The sequence below is a fragment of the Arachis duranensis genome, chromosome 7, assembly GCF_000817695.3.
Source record: "Arachis duranensis cultivar V14167 chromosome 7, aradu.V14167.gnm2.J7QH, whole genome shotgun sequence".
NCBI lineage: Eukaryota > Viridiplantae > Streptophyta > Magnoliopsida > Fabales > Fabaceae > Arachis > Arachis duranensis.
Window position 1 is genome coordinate 74,868,453 of NC_029778.3, and position 23,871 is coordinate 74,892,323.

At 35.7% G+C, this 23,871-nt stretch overlaps 1 pseudogene; it reads right to left on the reverse strand.

Moving 5' to 3' along the window:
- Positions 1-13,570: 13,570 nt before the first annotated feature.
- On the reverse strand, positions 13,571-22,926 carry LOC107459661 (probable leucine-rich repeat receptor-like serine/threonine-protein kinase At3g14840; annotated as a pseudogene).
- Positions 22,927-23,871: the final 945 nt, after the last annotated feature.

A 23,871-nucleotide genomic window follows, 5' to 3' on the forward strand; every position in this document is an offset into this window, starting at 1 on the left:
TTTGTTTTTGTTAAGTACCAAGTTTTGTTTGTGTTTATGGTCCATGTTGTAGTAGCTTAGTATTAATATTGTGAAAGATCCATTTTGAAGGTTCTCCTACCCTTACAAACTATGGTGAAGTTAGGCGGTGTTTGGCAGCTGGGCAGGACACATACAAAGTAGGAAATTTGTATTTTTATCTTGTGTGGGCTACCAAACACAGCCTTAGAGAATAGGAATAAAATTAAGATTAAGGGTTCTGTTTTGTGTAAATAACTACATATGGGAATTGGAGACTACTACAGTCTACAGATAATCAGCATACCAAACTTGTGACCCTGCTCTCTGGCATTTCTCTTCTTTTTTTCATTGATGACTGCTGTGACCTCTGCATGGGAAGTAAGGTCTAAAGGGAACACATTAATTTTGAAGTGTTAATGCCTTTGTTGTAGAATTTTTATGCTTATTGGTTTAGTTTGTGGCATTTCTGAGTGTTATGTTTCCACCGATGAGTGATGAGAGGTATATTTTCAGGTTGACTTATTTAGTGAGGTCTTAAGGAACTCAATGAATTTGAAAGTGATTTCCAATGCCTGGTTAGATAAATCAATGTTTAGTAGTTTGTTTTGTGGCATTTCTGATATTTTCTCTTCTCCATTCATCACTGACAAAAGTGCTATACTTTAGTAAACTATCAATTGCGCCCTGACAAAAATAATTCTATTTTTATTAATAATAAAAATATCTTTTAAATATTTAAAAATGCTATAAAAATATTCAATTGTAAAGAAAATCCTTCTCTAATAATGAAATAGACAGGTGTGGCAAACGGAAATGTCAATATGGCATCCGTTACATATTGAATCCTATTAGGTTTCCAATACCCCAAATCTTAAATCCTAATTTTCCTAATTCGAAACTCTCTCTCTCTCTCCCTTTCTCTCTCTCAATGTAATCTCCCGATTCTACATAGAATTAATTCTCAGAAATTATGTATGAGAATTCATTAAACATTTGAGAATCACCTCATACGACATAACAATGTTCCAACCTGTTAGCGTTTTCAATCCGTTTGATTCACTTTGGGCCAAAATTTTTAGAATTAGTGTCCAATTTTTAATTCTAAAAGTTTTCCTAAGATTTTCTACTGTTTTTATTATTCTCACACAGTACTAGACTGACTTAAGCCGGTATTGCCAGCTAAATTACTGGTACGCATTATTATACAATTTTTCGCTAAAATTACATTTAACCACTCAAAAAATTTTACTGAATTCAAATCTCACCGTTAAATTTCTAAATTAAGACTTTTAATATCTCGAACCTATTTCGGACAATTAAATTATTTTATATTATCTAAACGGTCAATAGGAATTATGGTTCTTACACTTAGCTCTCTCTCTTTCTCTCTCGGCCAAGCTCCTCTTCAAGCTTGGATATTGTTTGGCTTGGTGAACTTAGAGGAGATGTTAATGACGTCTTTAGCTAGAAAAAATGAAAACCTCTCATGGCCGAAAAAGAGAAAAGTGGTGATGTATTTCTCACCTAGTTGCTATTTTTCAAGAAGTTCCAAAGGAAGATGGTGAAGAAGACCAAGCTCATTGGACTCCTAGGAAGATGGTGATGCGAATTCAGAATTTGGATGAAGAAGATTGGCGAGTGTAAGATCAGATTTTTGTTGAGGAAAGCTTCATGAAGGTTGAAAGAACTCACCCTTGTTATACTTGAATTTGCATATAATGGAACAGTAGAAGAATGTACAGGATAGAAACAGAAGAAGAAGAGAGTTTGTTATTGAATGATAAAAGAGATTCAGGTATAGCACCTTTTCGAGTAAGGAAAAACTCCTCCAACACTCACGTCTCAATTTTCTCTACATAACATGTGAAAATGACTCTCTCCACTATATACTCTTTCACACTCTCTAACTAACTTCTCCACCTCAGCAAAGAAATAATTCTCTGGTTCACACTTTCACTTAGACACATAGTCCCTCATCCAAGTGGGAGCTCTCCTATTCCTATTCATTCTAGGCTCTCTTTCTCTTGCTAGCCCAACCCCTTGTTCCTCATCATTTGCTGAATTCTCCTTTGGACTTGGTTCTGATGGCCCAATATTGTCTGAACAAGATGGAGATCTATCAACTATCCCTCCCTCCAACACGACCTTGTCCTCAAGGTCAACTTCAGGGAACAACTTCAACAAGTCATCCAGAAACTTCCAAGTTGTCTCATCTCTAGTGGCCCCTTCCCAATCCACTAATACTTGAATTCGATTCCCCTCTGGAGTTGAAATAGAGCAGCGACCCAAGATTGCCAACGGCCGTGGCTGCAAGGACGGAGGTAGCTCGGGAGATGCAGGAATGGTGAGAGGTGGCTCCTCGTGGAATGGCTTCAGCATAGAAACATGAAAGACGGGATGTAAGGCACACGAAGGGGGAAAAAGCAAACGGTATGCCACTTTTTCCACTCTTTGAGTAATCTGATAAGGCCCATAAAAATACTTCTGAAGTTTGTTGTATGAGTTGTGTGTGAGGGAACGCTGCCGATAAGGGTGTATCTTAAGAAGGACCCAATCTCCCACCTGAAACCGCCGTTCACGGCAATTTAAATCTGCTTGTTTTTTCATCTTCTCCTGAGCCTGTTGTAGTGAAAAATGCAACTCTCTATGCAAAGCCTCTCTTACCCGCAAAAATTCATCCACAACAATAACCGTAGTCATCCCGGGTTGATAACCAGGTAGGATACGCATCGAAAACCCATAGAGAGCCTCATGAGGTGACATTTCCAAGGAGAAATGATAGGAACTGTTGTAACATAGTTCTGCCCAGGACAAATAACAAGACTAGTTTTGTGGGTAGGAATGGGTGAAAACACGAAGGTACTGTTCCAAAGTCCTGTTCACCACCTCAGTTTGGCCATAACTCTTGAGGATGGTAGGCCGTGCTATAATGCAATTTAGTGCAATTAAATTCAAACAAGCTCTTCCATAATTTACTAAGGAAAATATGATCGCGATCGGATACCATTGTCATAGGGAAGCCATGAAGTTTAACCACTGAATTAATAAAAGCCCAAGTAGCCTCTCTTGCTGTAAATCCTGGTTTTAGGGCCGAGAAATGTCCCACTTTATTGAAACGGTCTACCACCACCAGGCTATAGCAGCCCCTGGGGTTTGGCAGGCAGATACTTAGTGAGTTGACAATCTGTACATTGTTCAACAAAGCGTTGGACATCAGTTCTCATCCCTGGCCAAAAGAAGAGATCCGCTAATTATTTATAGGTCTTAAGGATGCCACCATGATCCCCTCGAACCGAAGCCTGTAAGAGTAGCTCTCTCAACCCACCGAAATCGGGAACCCATACCCTTCCGCGATACATCATTATGCCATCTATCTCTGTATAATATGAGCTGAGTTTGCCATCCCTGAATTGCTTGTGAAGTTTCTGCATCTTGTCACAAGTTTTATTAGCCTCCTTAAGAGACTGTAAGAGTGAGGATTGGACTGTTGAGAAGCTTTGAAGTACCCACTGAGACTGTATAACAGGATGCCTGGAAAGAGCAACCGCTGCCTGGTTAAGGCGGCCTGCTCGGTACTCAATCTCGAACTCATATCCTAATAATTTGGCAAGGTAGTATTGCTGGTCAGGGGTTAGCACCACCTGAGTCAATAGCTCACGCAGCCCTTGATGATCTGTTTTAATAATGAACTTCCTACCCAAAAGATAGTGGTGCCATTTAGCTATAGCTTGGGTGATTGTATAGAGCTCTCGGATGTACGCAGAAGCAAGAGTCATCTTTATGGTTAACTTCTTACTAAAATAGGCAATTGGGTGGCCCTTTTGGGACAGCACCGCCCCAATACCTCGATGAGACGCATCGATCTCTACCGTAAATTGCTGTGAAAAATCTGGTAGTGCCAAGATAGGTGTTTGCATCATTGCAGACTTGAGGCGATGAAAGGCTTGCTCCGCTTCTGTCCCCCACTGAAAATTGTTCTTTTTGAGAAGCTCAGTCAAGGGGTGAGCAACTTAAGCGTACATAGCAACAAATCGATGGTAGTATCCTGTAAGTCCTAAAAACCCCCTCAGTTGTTTCAGCGTTGAAGGTCTCGGCCATGTTCGGATTGCCTCAATCTTAGATGGGTCCACCTTGACCCCTTCCACACAAACAATGTGTCTCAAGTAATCCACCTGATTTTGGCCGAAAAGACACTTAGAGCACTTAGCAAATAGTTGGTTTTTAGCCAAAAGGGCCAATGTGAGTCGAAGGTGGTCTAGGTGTTCCTCACGGGTTTTGCTGTAGATAAGGATATCATCAGAAAAAACAGCAATAAACTTTTGGAGATAGGGCTAAAAGACTTTGTTCATGGCGGCCTGAAATGTAGATGGGACATTGGTGAGGCCAAAAGGCATCACTACAAACTCATAGTGCCCTTGATGCATGCGAAAAGCTGTCATGGGAATAGAGGATTCACTCATCCGAATCTGGTGGTACCCCGATCGTAAATCGATCTTGGAGAAATACTCTGCTCCGAACAATTCATCTAATATCTTGTCAATAGTGGGGATAGAAAAATTGTCGCAGATGGTTATGGAGTCAAGGGCGCGATAGTCAACGTAAAAGCACCAGCTGCCATCTTTCTTCTTCACTAATAGCACTGGGCTAGAGAACACACTCTGGCTCTCTCTAATTACTCCGGAGTCTAACATCTCAGCCACCAAACGCTCAATCTCTTCCTTTTGAAAGTGAGGGTAGCGGTAAGGTCTCACACCAACCGGCTGGGAACCCCGCGCCAAGTTAATTGTGTGATCAATGGTACGGTGAGGAAGTAATTGAGTTGGTTCATCAAACACCTGAGCATACTCCTCAAGGATTTCTTGTACTTCAGCCACAATAGGTGTTGGAGCTTCCTTTTCAGGATCTACTAGCTTGAGATGATAAAGGGTCGTTACTGCTACTGCATGCGGTTGCTGATCGCCTCGCTCTGGAGTAAGCGATCCCCTTGCAACTTAATCTGTCGCCCATCAACTTCAAACTCCATGGCCAATAACCCATAGTGAGTAGTCACATAGCCCAAACACATCAGCTACTGCACCCCTAAAATAATGTCTACACCCTGTAAATCCAACACAAATGTGTTGATATTAAATTGATAGCCTTGCATTACAAGAGGAAGATTTTCGCATGAAGCTTTACCCCCAATAACAAAATTGTGAGAACTTCCCCCATCAATTAACACCATCACAGCATGCCCTTGGTATGTCCCTTTCAATCGAAAGGTTGTGGGTTGGTACTGTCCCACCATGGCGTTAAAACTGATCTCAGGTTGCACCGTAGACACCTCCACCAAATTTGCCTCGTCAGGTGTTTGCACCACTACTGGCTTCGGTTCTTTAAGTATTTCTTCGTCTCCAATTAACAGGTAGCAAGAGGTTTTACACCTATAGCCAGGTGCCCATTTGTCTTCACAATAATAGCATAAACCTTTGTCCCGCTTTGCTTTAATTTTTGCTGTCGATAGTTTCTTCAAAGGTGGGTTAGTCATGGTTATTTTCTTATTAGAATGGGTGATATGAGAGGATTGCAGAGGTAAAGAGAAAGGGCTGGGTTTGAGCGGAAGGTTACGGTTGTTAGTAGAAAGGGGATGAGTGATTGGGTGACTTAGTTTTGGGATATTAGCAAGGGGTTTGTGAAATGAGATAGCAGCATGTTTTTGCTCATGTAGTTTTGCTAATGAGACTGTAGTAACATAAGAAGTGGGTTTATCTAACAACAATTCACATTTCAAATAATCCTGGAGACTAGCTACAAACAAGAAAATTAACCATTCTTCGCTTAACTCGGTTACCTGGTTTGTGAGCTCTTCGAATTGGCTTTGATACTCTGCAACGGTGTTGATTTGTTTCAGTTCTTTAAGAGCAGCTTTGGGATCATAAAACTGGTGCTGTCCGAATCGCTCAAGCAACGCATCCAAAAAACCCTCCCAAGTGTACAAAATGTGGTTGTTAAGCCCCCAGCGATACCACGAATAAGCTGCTCCAGTGAGATGGAAGGAGATCATTCGGATCCTCATGTCTACAAGCACATCAAACCACTCAAAGTATTCTCACGCCTTGAACTCTCACTTTTCCACTTTCTCACCGTCAAAGCTCACGAGCTCTACCTTCGTTCTTCGTCTCCCCTAGAAAATCGGTTGAGTGGTGCGGCTGAATGAAGAGTGTTGCAACTCCTCATCCTCGGAGTCACCCGCTACCTTCTTTAATTTCAAAGCATCCTTTAGCATCCCACGGATCTCACGTAAAGACCCTTCTAGACCATCCATGCGATTGTTTGTGGAGGAGACTTGGCTAGCAATCTCCACATGGCTCCTCTGTAACGCGGCAAGTTCAGTTTGGTGGCGGAGTTCATCGGGATTCACCATCCTCTGTCAACAAGAGCACCAATTGTTATACCTGAATTTATATATAATGGAACAGTAGAAGAATGCACAGGATAGAAACAAAAGAAGAAAAGAGTTTGTTATTAAATGATAAAAGAGAATCATGAATAGCCCCCTTTTCGAGTAAGGGAAAACTCCTCCAACACTCACGTCTTAATTCTTCTCTACGTAACATGTGAAAATGACTCTCTCCACTATATACTCTTTCACACTCTCTAACTAACTTCTCCACCTCAGCAGAGAAATAATTCTTTGGTTCACACTCTCACTTAGACACATAGTCCCTCATCCAAGTGGGAGCTCTCCTATTCCTATTCATTCTAGGCTCTCTTTCTCTTGCTAGCCCAACCCCTTGTTCCTCATCATTTGCTAAATTCTCCTTTGGACTTGGTTTTGATGGCACAATATTGTCTGAACTAGATGGAGATCTATCACCCTCCTCCTTGCTCACTCACTCTCGGCTCACTCTCCCTTTCTTCCTTCTATCACTTTCTCGATCTCCTCTTCCTCTCTTGCTGTTTTCTCTAAGTTTCTCACTTACTTCAAGCTTGGTAGAAGGGATTGATATGAAGATTAGATGGTGGAGAAGGTGTTGAATATATGAAACTCCATGAACTCTCTCACACACACTAGAGCTTTGACTCTCTCACACTCTCGGACTCTTCCCTCACCCTTTCTAGCTTCTTTCTTGTGTTTGTGTCTAAATCATGCAAGGGCTGAAGTAGTAAATATGAAGATGGAGTGGAGGAGAGGGGAGGAATGTTGATTCTCATTAAGGGGCCATACTTATTGTCATGCATGCTTAGCCAAGTTTTCATATTCGTTAATGCTTGCCATTGGTTTAAACTAACACTTGGTTAGTTTGGTGGGGGAGGGGGAGCTTCTGTCATGATAGAGAGAGGAAGAACAGAATTGGTTTTTATTGGAGTGAGAGAGAAAACCAGTTTAGTTTAAAAGATAGTGGGTTTGGTTTGATTCAATTTAAACTCGGTTAGATTTTAACTAAGTTTGTTACTTTAGTTCTTTATTTTCCTCTAGATAATCGTCCTAGTGGATTCATGATTTTTATTAAGGAGAGTTCCTTGGTGTATTGGCTGAATTATTTAAGAAAGAGAAAGAAGATAATGGTTTAATGGGTAAACCGTGAAATTGCTGTTTTAAACTGTGTCAGTTTAAACAACCAGCATTAGGGATATTGGTAGCAGAGAGTATCTCAGCTCCAAAATATATTTAGGATACTTTACTAAAGCTAAATCATTCAAGAAAAATTAGTAGTAAAGCTTTTCGTAAATGAATTCGAACTCGGCGGCCAAAATTCATCATTATCGATATGGTTTTTGGTTTTTGACACGCTTTTATTTTCTAATATACTTTCTTTTGTTTAACTTATCTTATCTAAGTACGCCTTGTTATGTTGTAATGAGGTGATTTTCAGATGTTTAACGAATTTTCATAACATAATTTTCGAAAATTAATTCTATGGAGAATCAGGGTGTGACATTATCTTCTTTCCTTTGAGGCTTTCAAAATGCGTTGTTAATGGAATGATGCAGAAAAGAAAAAGCAGTGATGAAGAAAAGGAAGAGAATCTGGCAGCTATGGTATTGGTTCATGGAAAAAAGGTTAATTTAGTCATTTTATATCAATTAATTAGGGAAATGAGAGTTTTGAATTTGAAAATTAAACAATAATGATATGTTAGCATCTCCGTTTGCCAACTTAGCCAATTTCTTTAATGGAAAAGATTTTTTTTCTCACAGTTGAGTGTTTTTGTAACGTTTTTAAATATTTAAAGGACACTTTTGTCGTTTTTTAGCGTTTTGATAATTCGAAGGGCGGAATTAGTAGTTTAACTGCTATAATTTTAGGACAATTGAAAAGATGAAGGAGCCGATGAAGTTTTATCCGTCTTTTATGTCAAATGTTTCTATTTTCCATTTTACAGTTGATGGTAATCAGTGACTAAGAGAATGGAGGGTTGAATCTTGACCTTCTTTTAACTTTTCTTGAAACTTTATTCTCTGATGAAGAATACAGGAGAAATTCAGGTTTTGTCTCCTGACACAGGAAGAGCCAGAATGAAGTAGCGTAAAAGAACAGTTATTGTGAGAAGTTGTTGGGTAGAGAAAACAGAAGACACTTTACTTTTATCTCCTAAGTTGCAAAACCAGAAATAGAGAAGTTGTTGGGTAGAAAAAACAGGAGACACTTTACTTTCCTCAAGCTTATTGAATCTGGACCGTGTATCTTTCCTTTGGCTCCAAGTTTGATTCTTGACTTTTGATGAGCCATTGAGCACCTTTGACTTCTCTGTCTTTATAGTTGCATGAAAGGTGCTTGAGACACAGAAGATTTTTTCACGGTTTCTCGTTGAAGCACGAATGAGGAAACCACCTTTTGTGATCTTCTATTGTATTGAGATCCTCTCTTTGTTGTAGCACTTTAACTTTCCCTTCTTGTTAGAAAATAGAAACTAGCTTTTCATTCTTCTTTATGCCATAGTTTCAAATGTTTCCTCTTTTTTCTTTCTTTCAGAAATTGATGTGATAAAGAAGAAAGGAAAGAGAGAGTTTATGGATTCGGTGGAAGTGAAAGAGGATTCAAATATATTTTAATTTGTTTACCAGGTTAGTGACTATGTTGAAGTGAGATGAGTTTGTGTGTGGTCACCGAATTGAGCTTGGATCTTTATTTGGACCAGATTTGATTTTCTTCAATTGACTAAAAACTTGATTTGTTTCTGATGAAAGGAATTGTGATAGTAACCGTTCAAACTTTGAATTTAAGTATGGAAAGAATAAAGTAAAACAACTGAGTTTGGTATAGGACCATAGTGTGTACTGTATGTGGGTTGATTTATGCTTAATGGACTAGTTTTATTTTTCTTGAGTCAAATGGATCAAATGATTTCTAATTTGATAATAATTCTAATAATATTTGGTCATCACTTTAATCGTAATTTAATTTTTCAATATTCAACAATAGTCATTGGCCAATGAGCCTTAGCTCACATGGTATTCCGCCCCCTCCCAATCTCAAAGGTTTTGGGCTCAACGGCAACCAAGAAAGAAAAAATGGTAAGTTAGGTGTGTTGTATCTAAAATTGAGAGTTGTCCAATCCGCCTGACAAAAAAAAAAAAGAGTTGTCCAATCCGGCTAACAAAAAAATAAAAAAAATAACAGTAGTCATCGGAACTTGGAAGGAATTAGTTATGATGATCGCTTGAATGCCTTCGTTTGATTATCACACATTACAAATACAAACCTGATGCACCCTATATATTCATGTAAAATTGAAAAATAAATAGTTAACTAATAGTTGGTTATCAAAAAAATTAACAGTACAGGTAATCTTAAAAACTTATTTCAAATAAAAGTACACAATTAAATCAAATTAATTATTAAAAATAATTTTCAAGAATTTTGAAAATGTTAGTGATAAAAAGTAGTTGTAGTTCATCGTTCGGAATGGTTACTCTTGATTAGCTAAGCAATGCTTTCAATGGAGAGATGATGTGAATTGGGATTGGGTGTGAAAATCTAATATTTCAGAAAAGCCAAAATTCTCATTTGGCTTTATCTCCATGATGCTCTTCCAACTTAGATCTTTTGGCATATATAAGTGCAGTTTGGAAGTTAATGAGATTTGTCCCAGATGTCACGAAAGGGCGGAATCAGTTGCTCACTACATTAGAGATTGTGGCAAAGCTAAGGTTGTATGGAATACTCTTGATCCTTCCTTATTGAGAAATGCTAGTTTAGGTTTTTTTTTAGAATCCTGAATTCAAAAGGTTATGCGTGAGAACTGCTATCTTGTCGCTACTGGTTTGTGGTGGATTTGACAGGATCGGTGCAATGATATTTTTGTTTCGGATGAGGCTTGGGCGGTCAACAAGGTGGGTTTTTTTACTAAGAAAATGACGCATGAATTTGAAAGCATTATGACGAAGAAAATGATCTTCGTGGCTGAGATGCAAAAGAAGATTTGGACCCTCCCTCGGTCAAACTTCTTCAAGTTGAATAGTGACACCAGTATTGGTCATGCCGGAACTATAGCAGGGTTTGGTTACGTTCTTAGTGATTCTGAAGGAACTTGGGTTAAAGGTTGCCTTGGGACGTTGCCAGAGTAGAGTGTTTTTAGATGTGACTTTTTTTATCTTTGAAAGTGATGGTTTTCAGCGGGGGTTGAATCTTAGTCCTATTTTTTTATCAATTATACTTTCTGATTTTTGAGGAGACTTTTTGATTTTTGTCTCGTTCCTAGCCACGAGACTTTTATTTTTGTCTCGTCACTTGGCACGAGATATTTTTTGTTTTAGCTCCTGTGTAGTAGAAACAGAAATGGAGTAGAAGAGAGAGAAAGTTACACCCAGGTATATCCTGGTTCAGTTGCTAAGTGCAGTGCAGCCTACATCCAGTCTCCATCACAATAATGATGGAATTTCACTATAATCATCCTGATTACAAACTGTAAAGTGCTAATCCAACTTACAAGGGGATTCCCACAGAATCATGAAACACAACACAGATGTACAAAAGAACTCTAAGGACATCTATGACTTTTTCTTTTAATTTTGCACTCTCTACCTTTTTCCACTCTATGGCTTTTTCATACAAATCTGTTTGTCTTTTTTACATGAGACTCAAGACATGACAAAATTAAACAGAAAAATACAAAACAGAATACATTAAAGGAGAAGAAAATCTGTAAGTTTAGGTAGCTATGAGAATCCTGTGCCTTGCACTCTCACTGCTTACTTCTAACTCCTTGAATCAAACCGTGACTGTTCACCCTTTTTATAGAAGGGGGAAGCTTTCACAGTTGAAACAAAAACCAAGCTTAACTTCTTTTCCTTCACACATAACCGGTTCGGCCAAAGAGAGAGAAGAGGTAACCCATGCAAAACCCATCATGCAAATACCTCTAGTTCTTCCTTGGTCATCACTCTTCATCAATCCGAGCGCTCTATCATTGGCTTGCTCTCCAAAATAAAATTCTGGCCCTTAATGCTTCATGATGATGATTGATTCATCTGCTCCAATCTCTATCTCTTCCATCACGTAGCCACCTTAGCTACTTTCTGGTGTGGTTGGACAGAATCAGAGACAAGTCATCCTCTCCAAGGATCTTCTCCTTGCTGGCCGAATCTCCTTCAACCATTTTTAGTATGACAAAGCCAAGATCTCATTACCATATCTTACCATAAGTGATAAGAATCTCAGCCACATCATACTTTTCTTTTTCTTTTTCGTGTCATCATTGTGATGGTCTTTGTTGAGTGTTCTTCATCTCTTCGGTGTCTAGCCATAGCCCCCATGCTTTCTCTGTAATGATATGACCGAAGGTAGAAGAAAAATGAGAGAGATGAGAGAGAAATTTGAACTCTAGCTAATGGTTAATGATAAAGTAAAATTAAAGTTCAACTTCCCTTGCATAAGATAGCGTGTAAAGTTACTGAAGCCATCAAATCAATTACTCTCTCTCATTTATGTTTCCAATGCCAGCAAATTAGATTTTGAAGTCCATTCCATAATAAAAAATGAAATCCGTTGGAAGGCACAAGGCAAATGATAACATTTGTTTTCCTGATGGATTATTTTTCGAATCATGCATTGGAACAACTAGCAAAATCTTGGGCTTGCAACAATAATAGATCAATTTAGCCCATATTAACAACTTGCTTTAGCCAAAATTAATTTGGACATTTTGTTTCAAGGCTGAGCTACAAATAACACACTTGGGCTTGGCAATTTCTTTTGTTTCGGCCCAAAATCAATTCAGCCATAGTGATAAAAATTTATGTTAATGCTGAATATATTTCATCAAATTGGGCTTGTCAATATTTTTTCGCCCCAAGCAGAATCTGCATTGCAAAAATTAATTTAATCATTCAATCCAATATCAATTTAATAATTTTTTCAACTAATCATATTAATAATGTTTGATCATCACTTAATTAGAAATAGAGTTTTCCAAACTCATCAAAAAGGGTATGGTTTTCTTCACATCCATCAACTTATTGCTCAAACAAGAGAGAGATCTTGTGATGAAAATTCAAGAGCTTGTCATTAGCCATTGGGAAGTTTACTTTGATCTGGTGCATTATGAAGTTAATAGTGTTGCTGATTAGATGGCTAAGCGGGGAGCTCAAGGGTCATTTGATGTTGAGCTACCATGGGGAGTTTTTGGTCACGCGAGAGATTTCAGAGGAATCAAGTAAGAGAACACAAAATCAAAAGTTATCATATCCAACTCAAAACTTTAAGGTAGTATATTAATGGGTCTCTCATTTTATAAATTTCTCACTCTTTCTTGTCTTTTTTATGTGATACTAACTTCATGCACTCCTCACGCTTGCAACATTAATATTTGATTATGTTAAATGGCCGTCTCCGATGGATGAACTTGATGTAATCATTAGAGCAGAGGTAGATGTTGCTTAACAAGTTGGTTTTCTTCTTCCAACACTAAGTGCCTCATTTCTTTTTTTTTTTTTTTTGTTCTTTTCCTTTGTCAAGTCACAAAAAATCTATGAATCAATTTCAGAATCTTCTCTGACAAACTCTCTGCATTTCTATATCCACACTCAGCTCACGAATGAAGGAAGCTGTAATTAGTAGATTCTACCATCACCATGAATTACAACAAAAATTCTTACAATGTTATTCTCGGTATGTAACATTGTTTATATCTTGTAAAAGCATACAACATTGCATTTAAAATTTAAAGGTTTTCCTTCTCATGAATCAAAACATTATTTTCTAGATCTATATGGCTTACACACACAACACACTAATTATATTAAGTATATACCAAAAATCAATCATCAATCAATCATTGTGTATAGAAATACAAATTTGACTTCTCATAAATAATTTATTATGTTACGGTAAATAAGTTTGATCATTTGTCTACTGTAAATTTGACTATTCTTCTATTATAGGTTTGATTATTCTAGTTACTAATTATTTAGTTGAGAAAATATATAAAATAATATGTATAAATATAGAAATTCATAGCGGTTGCTTTTTAGTTTATATGCATCATTTTTTCATATCTAACTTAATATGTGAGTGTGTTAACTTATCATCTACAAATGAACATCTCATCTCATTTACAAATGAACCTATAAATTATCCGAAAAAAAATTGATTTAATCATGCTTAGAAAAATTACATAAAGCAATCATGGAGTAGTGGAAAATACAAGATGTTTATGAAGAAAAATTAAACAATTTCAATCTCAGTTCCTTTCTTCTATCTTGTTAGAACAGGGTTAACGTGTTGGTCACATTAGAGGGATACTAAAGGAAAATCATCAGCTGTAAACGAAACCATAGCAAAATGTATGTATATATGACTGTGATGCAGATTAATTTATTCTTTAATTAATCTCTGGCATTCAAAAAAGAAGAGTCAGTGTCAGTTACAATTGCACTAGTTTCACCAACTGAGATACTGTAGCTTGGAGTCTCACTTATCTCTCTCTCTCCCCTATGTTGTTGGTAATGTTGTCTCATCATCTCAAATTTCTTCTCATCCAATAAATCATTTGTGCCTGGCATAACATCTGGAACAACTGTGCTTCCTTCAAGCATCATTACCACTGAAGCCATGGTGGGCCGGAGCACCGGAGAGGCATTGGTACATAGAAGAGCCACTTTGATCATCACCAATGCCTCCTCTTTGTTTAAGTCTTCACCCAACCTCCCATCAACAAGTTCCAATAGATTGCCTTTTTCTTTCAAGAGATTTGCCTGTTAAAGTAAAACTCAAAACAGTTTTTTATTCTAAATTCAGTCACCAAGTTGAAACAAACAAGCCATTCTTTTCCTCTCATTTTCCTTTTGGTACATCAAGTCCAATGAATTTACAGCAAATTTCATTTTATGTTTTAGTTTTGGCGCAAGAATGTTGCATTTTTATCAGTGAAGCAATACAAGCATCATAGTGAACAAGATTTTGTAATATTTGCCTGGATAGACACCAGAATTTCTAAAAGTATGAAACACTGATCACATATACATGGACAACTTCAATTTCAATAGAGTTTTTAGAATGCATAATAAATGCATATATGTTGCTGAAAGTTGAACAAGATTCGTTATACAGTTTCTAGACAACAAAATATTTTGCCATTCTAAATAGTCTCAAGGGCAATTAGATTAACATGAATGTTAGGCACTAAGGTTGCGTTTGTTTACAAGTATGGAACACTGCGAGACAAAGACACAGAGACATAAAATCGTATTTGGTAGATGAGACATAGACAAAGATATTGTGTTCAGAGACACTGAATTAGTGTATTTTGTGTCCATCCTGACAGAAAAAACACAGAGATACTAACAAGAGACAACTTATTTTTCATTTTTTCTTTCATTATTCTTGTTAATTTTTCATAATTATATTTTTTATTTTATTTTTCTTCTCAAACTTTTTGAATGAAAAAAATAAAAATAAATTAGACTTTCATAATTTTTTCTAACTTATCACCAAACCAAATACAAGAACACTAATTTTTGTGTTTATGTTCTTTATGTCTTATTCTCAATGTCTTGTTTTGTACTATTCTAAGAACCAAACATAGCCTAAGAAAGCATGAGAAAAGAAGTTACCCAATCAAGAAGAGAGAAGAATTCATCTGTGGGGTTGGTAAGCGTATTGCTCTTCCCACTAACTATTTCCAAAGCGACTATTCCGAAACTATAAACATCAGCTTTGTCCGTCAAATAACCATGCATCGCATACTCCGGAGCGATGTACCCACTGCGACATTGCAAATTCATCAATTACGGAAACCAGAGCACGATCATTTTTCATTTTAAATCCAAGATAAGTAGGCTAATCCAAAACTGATGAGGTATTGTTTTCTTTCCAGTTGAAACAAATGTATGAAATATAATTTGGAAAGGAACAATGTAAAACAATATGAAAAATAGAACTCACTAAGTTCCCGCTATTCTGGTGCTTATGTGTGTTTTGTTTTGTTCATCAAGCTTGGCCAAACCAAAATCTGATATCTTCGGGTTGAGATCTTTATCCAGCAACACATTGGTGGCTTTAATGTCCCTATGAACGATCTTCAATCTTGATTCTCCATGAAGGTAAGCCAAACCTTTAGCAATACCGACACAAATCCTCTGTCTTGTTTGCCAGTCTAATCTCAATTCAGTTTTCCTGTCATAATTTCCATCTGCAATAAATATTTAGTAGCATCTACTCATGAATATACTACCAATACAACATTAAAAAATTTTAAGAGAAAAAGCAGTGACACTTGAACTTAGGGAGAGAAATCACCGAATAAAGCATGTGCAAGGCTATTATTCTCCATGTATTCATATACAAGCAACAACTGATCCTCCTCCATACAAAATCCATAGAGTTTAACCAAGTAAGGGTGCCGCAAGGCAGAAATCATTCCAATCTCGTTTATAAACTCACGATTCCCTTGCACTGATTTATCGGAAAGTTGCTTTTTGTCCAGTTACAGTGGATCTTCTTTCATCATGTTCAAGTAAAACTATTGGACAGTGTTTTAAAATCAACCTTGTACACAGGACCAAATCCTCCCTGTCCAATCTTGAAGGCTCTATCAAAGTTGTTTGTAGCTGCTCTTATTTGCCTTAATGTGAATATGGTAGTTTGTGAGTTTATGTCCTTGAGTTCTGCCATTAGAAGCAAACAAACATGTATAAGGAATGTTATACATCGTTAATAATGTATATATGTTCGTAGATCTGACATTATCCGGGATAATAATGGCCTTATTGGATCCACCATCTCAATTCTGTTACTTTAACAAGCAAGATGATAAATAAAATTAATAGGTACATAACCAATTTATTGGAAACAATTTTAAATTCAGCGGAAGCAAAATTCTATTGTGTGTATGATACTCTTGAGTAGTTGAGTGTGTCGTTGGAAAGGTTGGTAATTATGATAACTATTAATGGATAATTCAAATAATATTTCTACGTATATCTAAATTATCCATTAATAATAACCAAAGTTTTTTATGGGTGATGATTACCTTTAGGCACTGAACTTTTCTGTCCAAAACAGTGCTTCCACCAAAGTATGCCAAAAATCAATATGATAATAATTGCTCCTGCAACAACAATGGCAACAATAGCGCCTACGGACAAGCCACCACCATTCACCGTAGGAGGAGGTGGTACAAAATCTGCTTTGTTACATGTAAGAACTTTAGATAAGATTAGATAATGGAGGAGATGGCACGAGAATAAGAAACTTTAAACAAGTACAGCCCACCTGGATCAACAGATATAGCTGATATAAGAGGACCGTATACTGATCCAAATGGAATAGTAGTTGTTCCTTTTCCAGCCCAATATAAGCGGATCTCCAAGGCTTTAGCAGTCACAACAGCAGTGAAATTTTTTATTACTGCCTTCCCAACACCCCCTGCTTCCTTTGCAATATTGAAATCCTTCAACACTAACTTTCTCTGCAACATTAAAATCCATATGCTTCATGATTAGTACGGCATTCAAACTTCATGCCTTGATCTGGTTAGGAGAAAATGATTTATAATAATAAATCCTCCAATGAATTTAAATCTGGCATCATTAATTTTCTGAGACTAGTACTCTCTAAAGACATTTGTTGAATAATAAACATCACATTTCCAAAGGTATGAAAGTAATGCAACCATGCACCTGAATGTAGATGTCAAATACACGCCTTCCCAGACTGCTATATGTTTTATCATCTGTGAACATTATCTCCGCAAAATGAAGATTTACTGTGTAGTTTCCATTTCCCAGGCAAAATGCATAATAAGTCAGAGAAACGGGAGAAACACGTGCATCCCTATACAGTTCATCATTTTCCATTGCAAGTTTGTTTGTAGTAGACCATGTGTAGTAGTCTGCACGACCACTGTCGAAGAAGTGACCAGTGGTAATGAGTGCCCAGTTTGTTCCTTCAGAGAGAAATCTTGCTGGTCCAGTCGTACCCGAATCATCATCATATGTCTTATTTCCATTAGAAACTACTTGCTTTCCACCACAATTTATATAGAGAGAGTACCAAGCTAGGACAAGCAGAAATCGGTGAGCAGCTACTAAGGGAATCAAGCAGCATTAGAAACTAAAAATAGAGAAAAGGTATTTATTAAAATGATTTATTTCTACTCTGTGTCTGTTGCTTCTTTTTATCTTCCCTTTTAGGAATGAATGCAATCTTAGTCTTGAGTTTGATCTTGAATGTTGTTAGCCCCAAAAGTTTAAGGTTTCATGTTTTGTTGCTGACAAGAACTTGATAACATCATTCTAAACTCAGCAATCATAGAACATAGCACATTCTTCATGAAAGTATGGCAAAAAGTGAAAGGATAATCTCCATTTCTCCTTGTGCCTCAAACTTGAAAAATATATAAATACATTCAAAGCTAACATATTCCAATGTTTAAGTGACACTTAATTCTAAAGGAAATACTTGATAAACTTACTTTTAGTACAGCCAGTGTTTTGCAGACATGAAATATTTCCTCTGAAAGAATAATAAGAGGGAAGGGCACCAAAAAAATGTCAGAGCGTTTATAAGCATTGTAAATTCAATAATGAAGCATGGTGAGTATTAACTTACATGCTGTTGCCATTCACGGAGGATGCAAACAAGTTCCTGTGGAAAATGTTTTATGGCTAGGATCAGATATACTTCTAAAATTTTACACACATAAAGAAGAAAGAAGAAAGTTAAAAATGCATAGATGCATGGATTCTTACGTGCTTCCCTGTTGACAACCTGGTTCCTCTGACTTTCTTATGCTGAAGTTGTTAAATGAGAGATCTCTAAATAAAGTTCATGGAATGGGTTCAGAATCTAAGAAACAGCAATACATTATATTTATGTACTATATTTATTGACTTCATGGAACACTTATTGCTTAACAAAATCGTAACAATATCTGATAGACATCCATTCTAGCATCAATTCTTGTCTAACGCATTTTCCTAAGGTCATACAGAAATTTAAACCTATTTTTAAGGCTAAGTGATTTATTTCAACAACAATATATGTCACTAGCAAGACATAAGCTTAAGATGTGATAAGATTTATAGTGCTCATGCACTACTTCCCCCATTTATAATATAGAATTAATAGAATGGAAGGGAATATATATAAGGCTACTTTTTTACTTGTATAGGTGGAGCACCAAAAATCTTGAAAATATTTCCTTCAAAGTGCTTCAGTTGCTCTGATAACACAACCCTAGACCATATTATGATGAACCAAAAGCATAGTATGGCATGTTACCAAAAAGTTGCCTTCCTTCTTCATATTCCAAAAAACATGCTTTATACTTTATACTAAACAGAGGGGGAGGGAAAATAAACCAGCATATATGGAAGTACAATGAATGGTTCAAGCTTCTGGAGATACTCTCAAAATTTATGTATTTTGAAATTTGATAAATGCCAAAGTGGTGTCTTTGTCCAATAAACAGAGCTGAGTTAAAATCTTGAGGATATAAAGCACAATCATATCAGCTAAGAGTTCCCAAATATGTAAAATATAAAATTCATATTCACTCAAAGGAGAAAAGGAACAATAACTAGTGTAAGGGAAATATTTAACAAGACAAAAATAAAAATGATAAAATTTAATTCAAGGAATAGTGTACTAGCATTTGGAAGACAACTTACACAAAATCAGGTTTAGATATCCAATCGGGCAGTGGTCCAGTTAGAAGGTTCCTAGTTAAAAATCTATCAAAACCAAAATAAAGATGTCAGTTCATAGATTTTAGAATTGTTGATGAACTAGAACATCAATAAATAAGCTCATCCAATTAATTTTTACAGTCCCCGAGGTCTCTTCTATTGCCTTAATCAATTCCACTTCACCAATATCATTTTTAATGCAGTCACAAACATGAATCAATGACTCAAATGGCAGTTCTTCTATGAAACTAAAAACATACTGGTAATGCTACACAAATTCCAGTGATACTTTTTCATGTTATTTCAAATGATTGGATCATATTATTAGCAGAAAGACAAATAAGATACAATCTTATTTGAACAAGATAGTACTCAATACTTTCAATGACACAGTCCTACTTTCCAAGGGAAGCAATGCAGCTAGAGCTATCTGAAAATTGTACTTCCGAATTAAATGGAATAGCACCACCAAGCTAAAGAAGACCTTTTCCCCATTTAGGTGTATTCCTATAATAAAACAAGGACGGCGTCTTACAGCATGTCCATTTTCTGTAGTTCAGCAAAGCTGCTCGGAATCTGCCCACTTAATTTGTTGTAGCTGAGATCTCTGATAATGAAATTATATCAACAATGTTATAAAACAGAAACAAAAGATGGTTCTTAATTCTATATGCTGCAAAAGAAGAAAGACGTTGCAGTTCTTCACCATATTAATGAGAAAAAAAAAATCAATCCATACTTACAGAACTTTCAAATTAGTCAAGTTCCCAAGATTTTCAGGCATTGCTCCAATGATATTGCAACTCCTCAACATTCTGGGAAACATATAATACTTCTCTTATTTACAAAAGCAACGAGGCACGATTATCACTTCTTAATTTAAATAGCTGAATAATTTTCCATGGAAAGAAATTGACTCACACAGTGAAATAGTACTCACAGTGTCTGCAAATTTGTGATTCTATCAAGTTGGGGAAAAGGTGAATCGGATCCATTCAAGTCACTAATTCTCCTGCATATATCATATTCTAAACATGGTCAGAAAAGCTTTGTTTTTGTTTGTTTTTCTTTCTTCTTTTTTTTTCCTTAAAATGAACTTGCTTTCAAAAGCCGGCAAAAATAAACCACTTATACTTACAAGTCATTAAGGTTCTTCATAAGTGAAATTCCTGAAGGAATTGGCCCACTGAAGCCACTACCCTGGATTACCCTATATTATTTTAAAGGAAAATGAAAAACAACATTGACTCATGAAAAGTTGACAATAATGAATAAAACAATAGAAAAGCAGTTGACGATCACAAAGCAAAAGGGAAAAATTATCTCACATTGTCTCAACACTTCTCCAGTTCTGAATAAAATTGGGTATTGATCCAGAGAATTGATTGTCACCTAGTCGACTGCATTACAAGATGGTTAAAAACTTAAAATTAAATACTAGAATAAAATGCAGCCTGAAACAAAATAGGTAGAAGAAAAAAGAAGGAAGCTCACATGTTCTTCAGTGTAGTGAGGTTAGCAAATGATGCAGGCAACTCTCCAGTGAAATTATTGGAAGTAAGAAGTCTAGAACCAATCAATCAAAGAACAAACCATATATTTAAAACTTTAGAAGTAGAAACCAATCAGTAAAATAAATAATAAAATGGTCATGGTAACACATTGATTTTCTGAAATAATAATAATAACAATTGTAAAGGGCTTACAGTGTTTCAATTTGGGGAAGGCTCCCAAGCTCCGTAGGTAGATTTCCAGATAATTGATTGAACTCCAGGACCCTATCCACTAAACTTTAAGTTGCTCCCAACAATTTCCATTGGAATAAAAAAAAGGAAAACAGAAATGCTATGTTGGAAAATCAGAAACTTACAAACTTTTGAGAGTTGTTATATTTCCTAGTTCCTTTGGGATTGAACCTGTTACACGATTTCCATAAAGAGAACTGGCAAAAAGGGAACATTAATATTTAATATTAGAATCATGTTTCATAAGAAAAGCAAAAGACAGTTAACAACTTAAAACTAAAACAACATGCACATGAAAATGATGAAATGAAGAAATTATTAGATTTACACCCTCTTAGTGTCCTGTAAAATTCTACTAACTCATTTCAATATTTGACAAAGTTTAGGTCATAAGCTAACTAGTAGTAGACATTATCATGAATCATGAACCATGATTGAAATGTCAAGCACTGAATGGAATTAATATAACCGTATCTGATGGGCTAAGAGAGTGAAACATTTCACACTAAAAATATCTATAATCATATGCTCTACACAGACCATGCTACGATGCATGGGATTGAACTTGGCAGATCATGCATCAAGGTAATCCAATGGTATAAATTTGCATCCTGCACCTTAACGCAAAATCACTCTCACACTATTCAATACCTTAGTGCACAATGCACCAACTTCAACTTGGTGCATCTTAAGACATTTTCATCTTCCTCATACAAGGAAGAAAAATATGAGAGACCAAATTAAAGGAATGAGAAAGAGAGAGAGAGAGAGAGAGAAAGAAATTACATGTTGACAAGATTCAAGGAACTCCATTGCTTTGGAATTGTGCCGTTAAGGTAGTTGAGGGTGAGATCACTATAACAAACAGTGAAAACCAAGTAAGTGAGAGCAAAGATAGTGATGAAATTTGAAAGAGAAACAGAAAATGTGAGTGTGGAACTAACATTTCTTGTAGGTAAGGCAACCTTGCAAGCTGCGGCGGAAGAGTACCAGAAAGATTTTGTGATTTCAGAACTCTGTATAGGCCATATATTTTTTCATCAACTGCCATACTCGCATGTCCCATCACACTTGTTATTTGTTAACGTATTTATTTTTGAAAAGGATTTTTTTTTATTGATTTTATACATTGAGAATGTAAAATAACAAACCATAATACTAAAATTCAAGAAACGGACAATTTAGTATGCATAATTCTGTTCGATAGTTATCATGTTGGGTGGCTACATTCTAAACTTCCATTGGGCTGCATAACAATTTTTAGGGTTTAGGATAATTTATTTGGAATTTTGTTTTCTAAAATAAAATTATTTTTTATGATACACTTATTATATTTAGCTATAGAAACTATTTTTACCTATGTGACTCTACCTAACAAGTTTTACATTGCTAACGACTAGAATTTAAATTCAAAATATTTTACCTAATTATTTAACACTAGAAGCCTAATATTGTTGAATGTGGATCTAGAAACAACGCTTACATGCTAACTACATGGCAGAGAGTGTGATTAGAGAAAGAACAATCACAATTTACTGCATTTAGTTCTGAATAAGATTTTGAAGCAGGGGAAGTCCAATTCCGTTCTCCGCTACATGGATCTACGCTGAAGTCCCAATCCTTTTTCCCAAGCGTGTTCCCAATCTCTTTGAGAACTTCCACTGAGTTCAAAATATCAATTTTATAAAAATTAAGAAGCAAATCAAAGTCACCATTGTTCGCGTGAAACTTAAATAATATACATGAAAATAAAAGATATATATACATTTGTTAATTACCTTCCTGTTGTTTTAGAGTGGCTCCAGAAACTATTGGTGATGCAAGGAGGAGAAAGAGAAAGAAGATAGTTATGAGTTTCATGCTTTGAAGTTTGAAGTGTGTGCAAAATTTGCAGGGACATGAAAGTAAAAAAGTTAGGCAATTAAGCATAGAAGTGTGCAAAACAGCAAATGGTTTACGGTTCTACTAGCAAATTGGAACACAACACAACACATGCTCCTGCACAAGAAGCTCATTATAATAATAATATATATTATCAATCATGCTAGACTAGGCGTTCATAAAAAAATTAGTCGCTAAATTATTTATATAAAATGTATATTAAAATATAAAATATATATTAGAGAAGGACTAGAGCAGGAACTTTTTCTGTGTCCTCACCATCCTTAAGCTGTGTTTGACACTTTGACTACTGTTTGTTTCTCTCAGAAAACGAATGCACAAATATAAAGATACTCGTAAACACAAACAAATATAGATGTAATTTATTTAGTAATAAAAAAATATAAATTTATTTGTCATTGAAAATCAAATTTTATTTCTGATAAAAAGAAAATTATTGGTGATAAAGATAATGACAATAAAAAATAAAATTTTAAGAATTATAAAAAGTCAATTTTAGTAATAATTTGTATATCTCATGTTTAATATTTACTTAACTTTCTAACAGGACAACAAATACAATATTATATTTCAATAAATAAATAATAGACGTATATTACTGGGTTTATATCTTTGATATAGAAATGAATATTATTATTTTTATAACGTCATTTATTTTTTTTATAAACTCATACAAATATACAATGAAAAAAATCATGTGTAGATTGGCATTAAGAAAAATAGAAGTGCATTGTCATTTTTTCTCTAATAAATATAAATAACAATCAAACATAACACAAATTATCTAGTAAAATATTTAAATATTGTATATCTATGAGGTCATTTCACTTGAGATTTTTTTAATTAAAATAATTTTTTTGAAAACTGAAAATTTCATGTGAAGTTACATGAATAATTATATATTATGTACATGATATAATACTTTGGTTGTATACAAAGAGTTAGCAGACATTATTGAATCGGGGCACTATTAAATCTGGTTTATGGCCTCAGTCCACGCCTGAGTTTACCGTTTACGGATGTGGCCCAGCCGCCCAGGCCTAGAACATTGAAAAGCAAATAACGGGTACAGTTAATTTGATCTCGAGTTTAAGAATAAAGGACCTTTTTG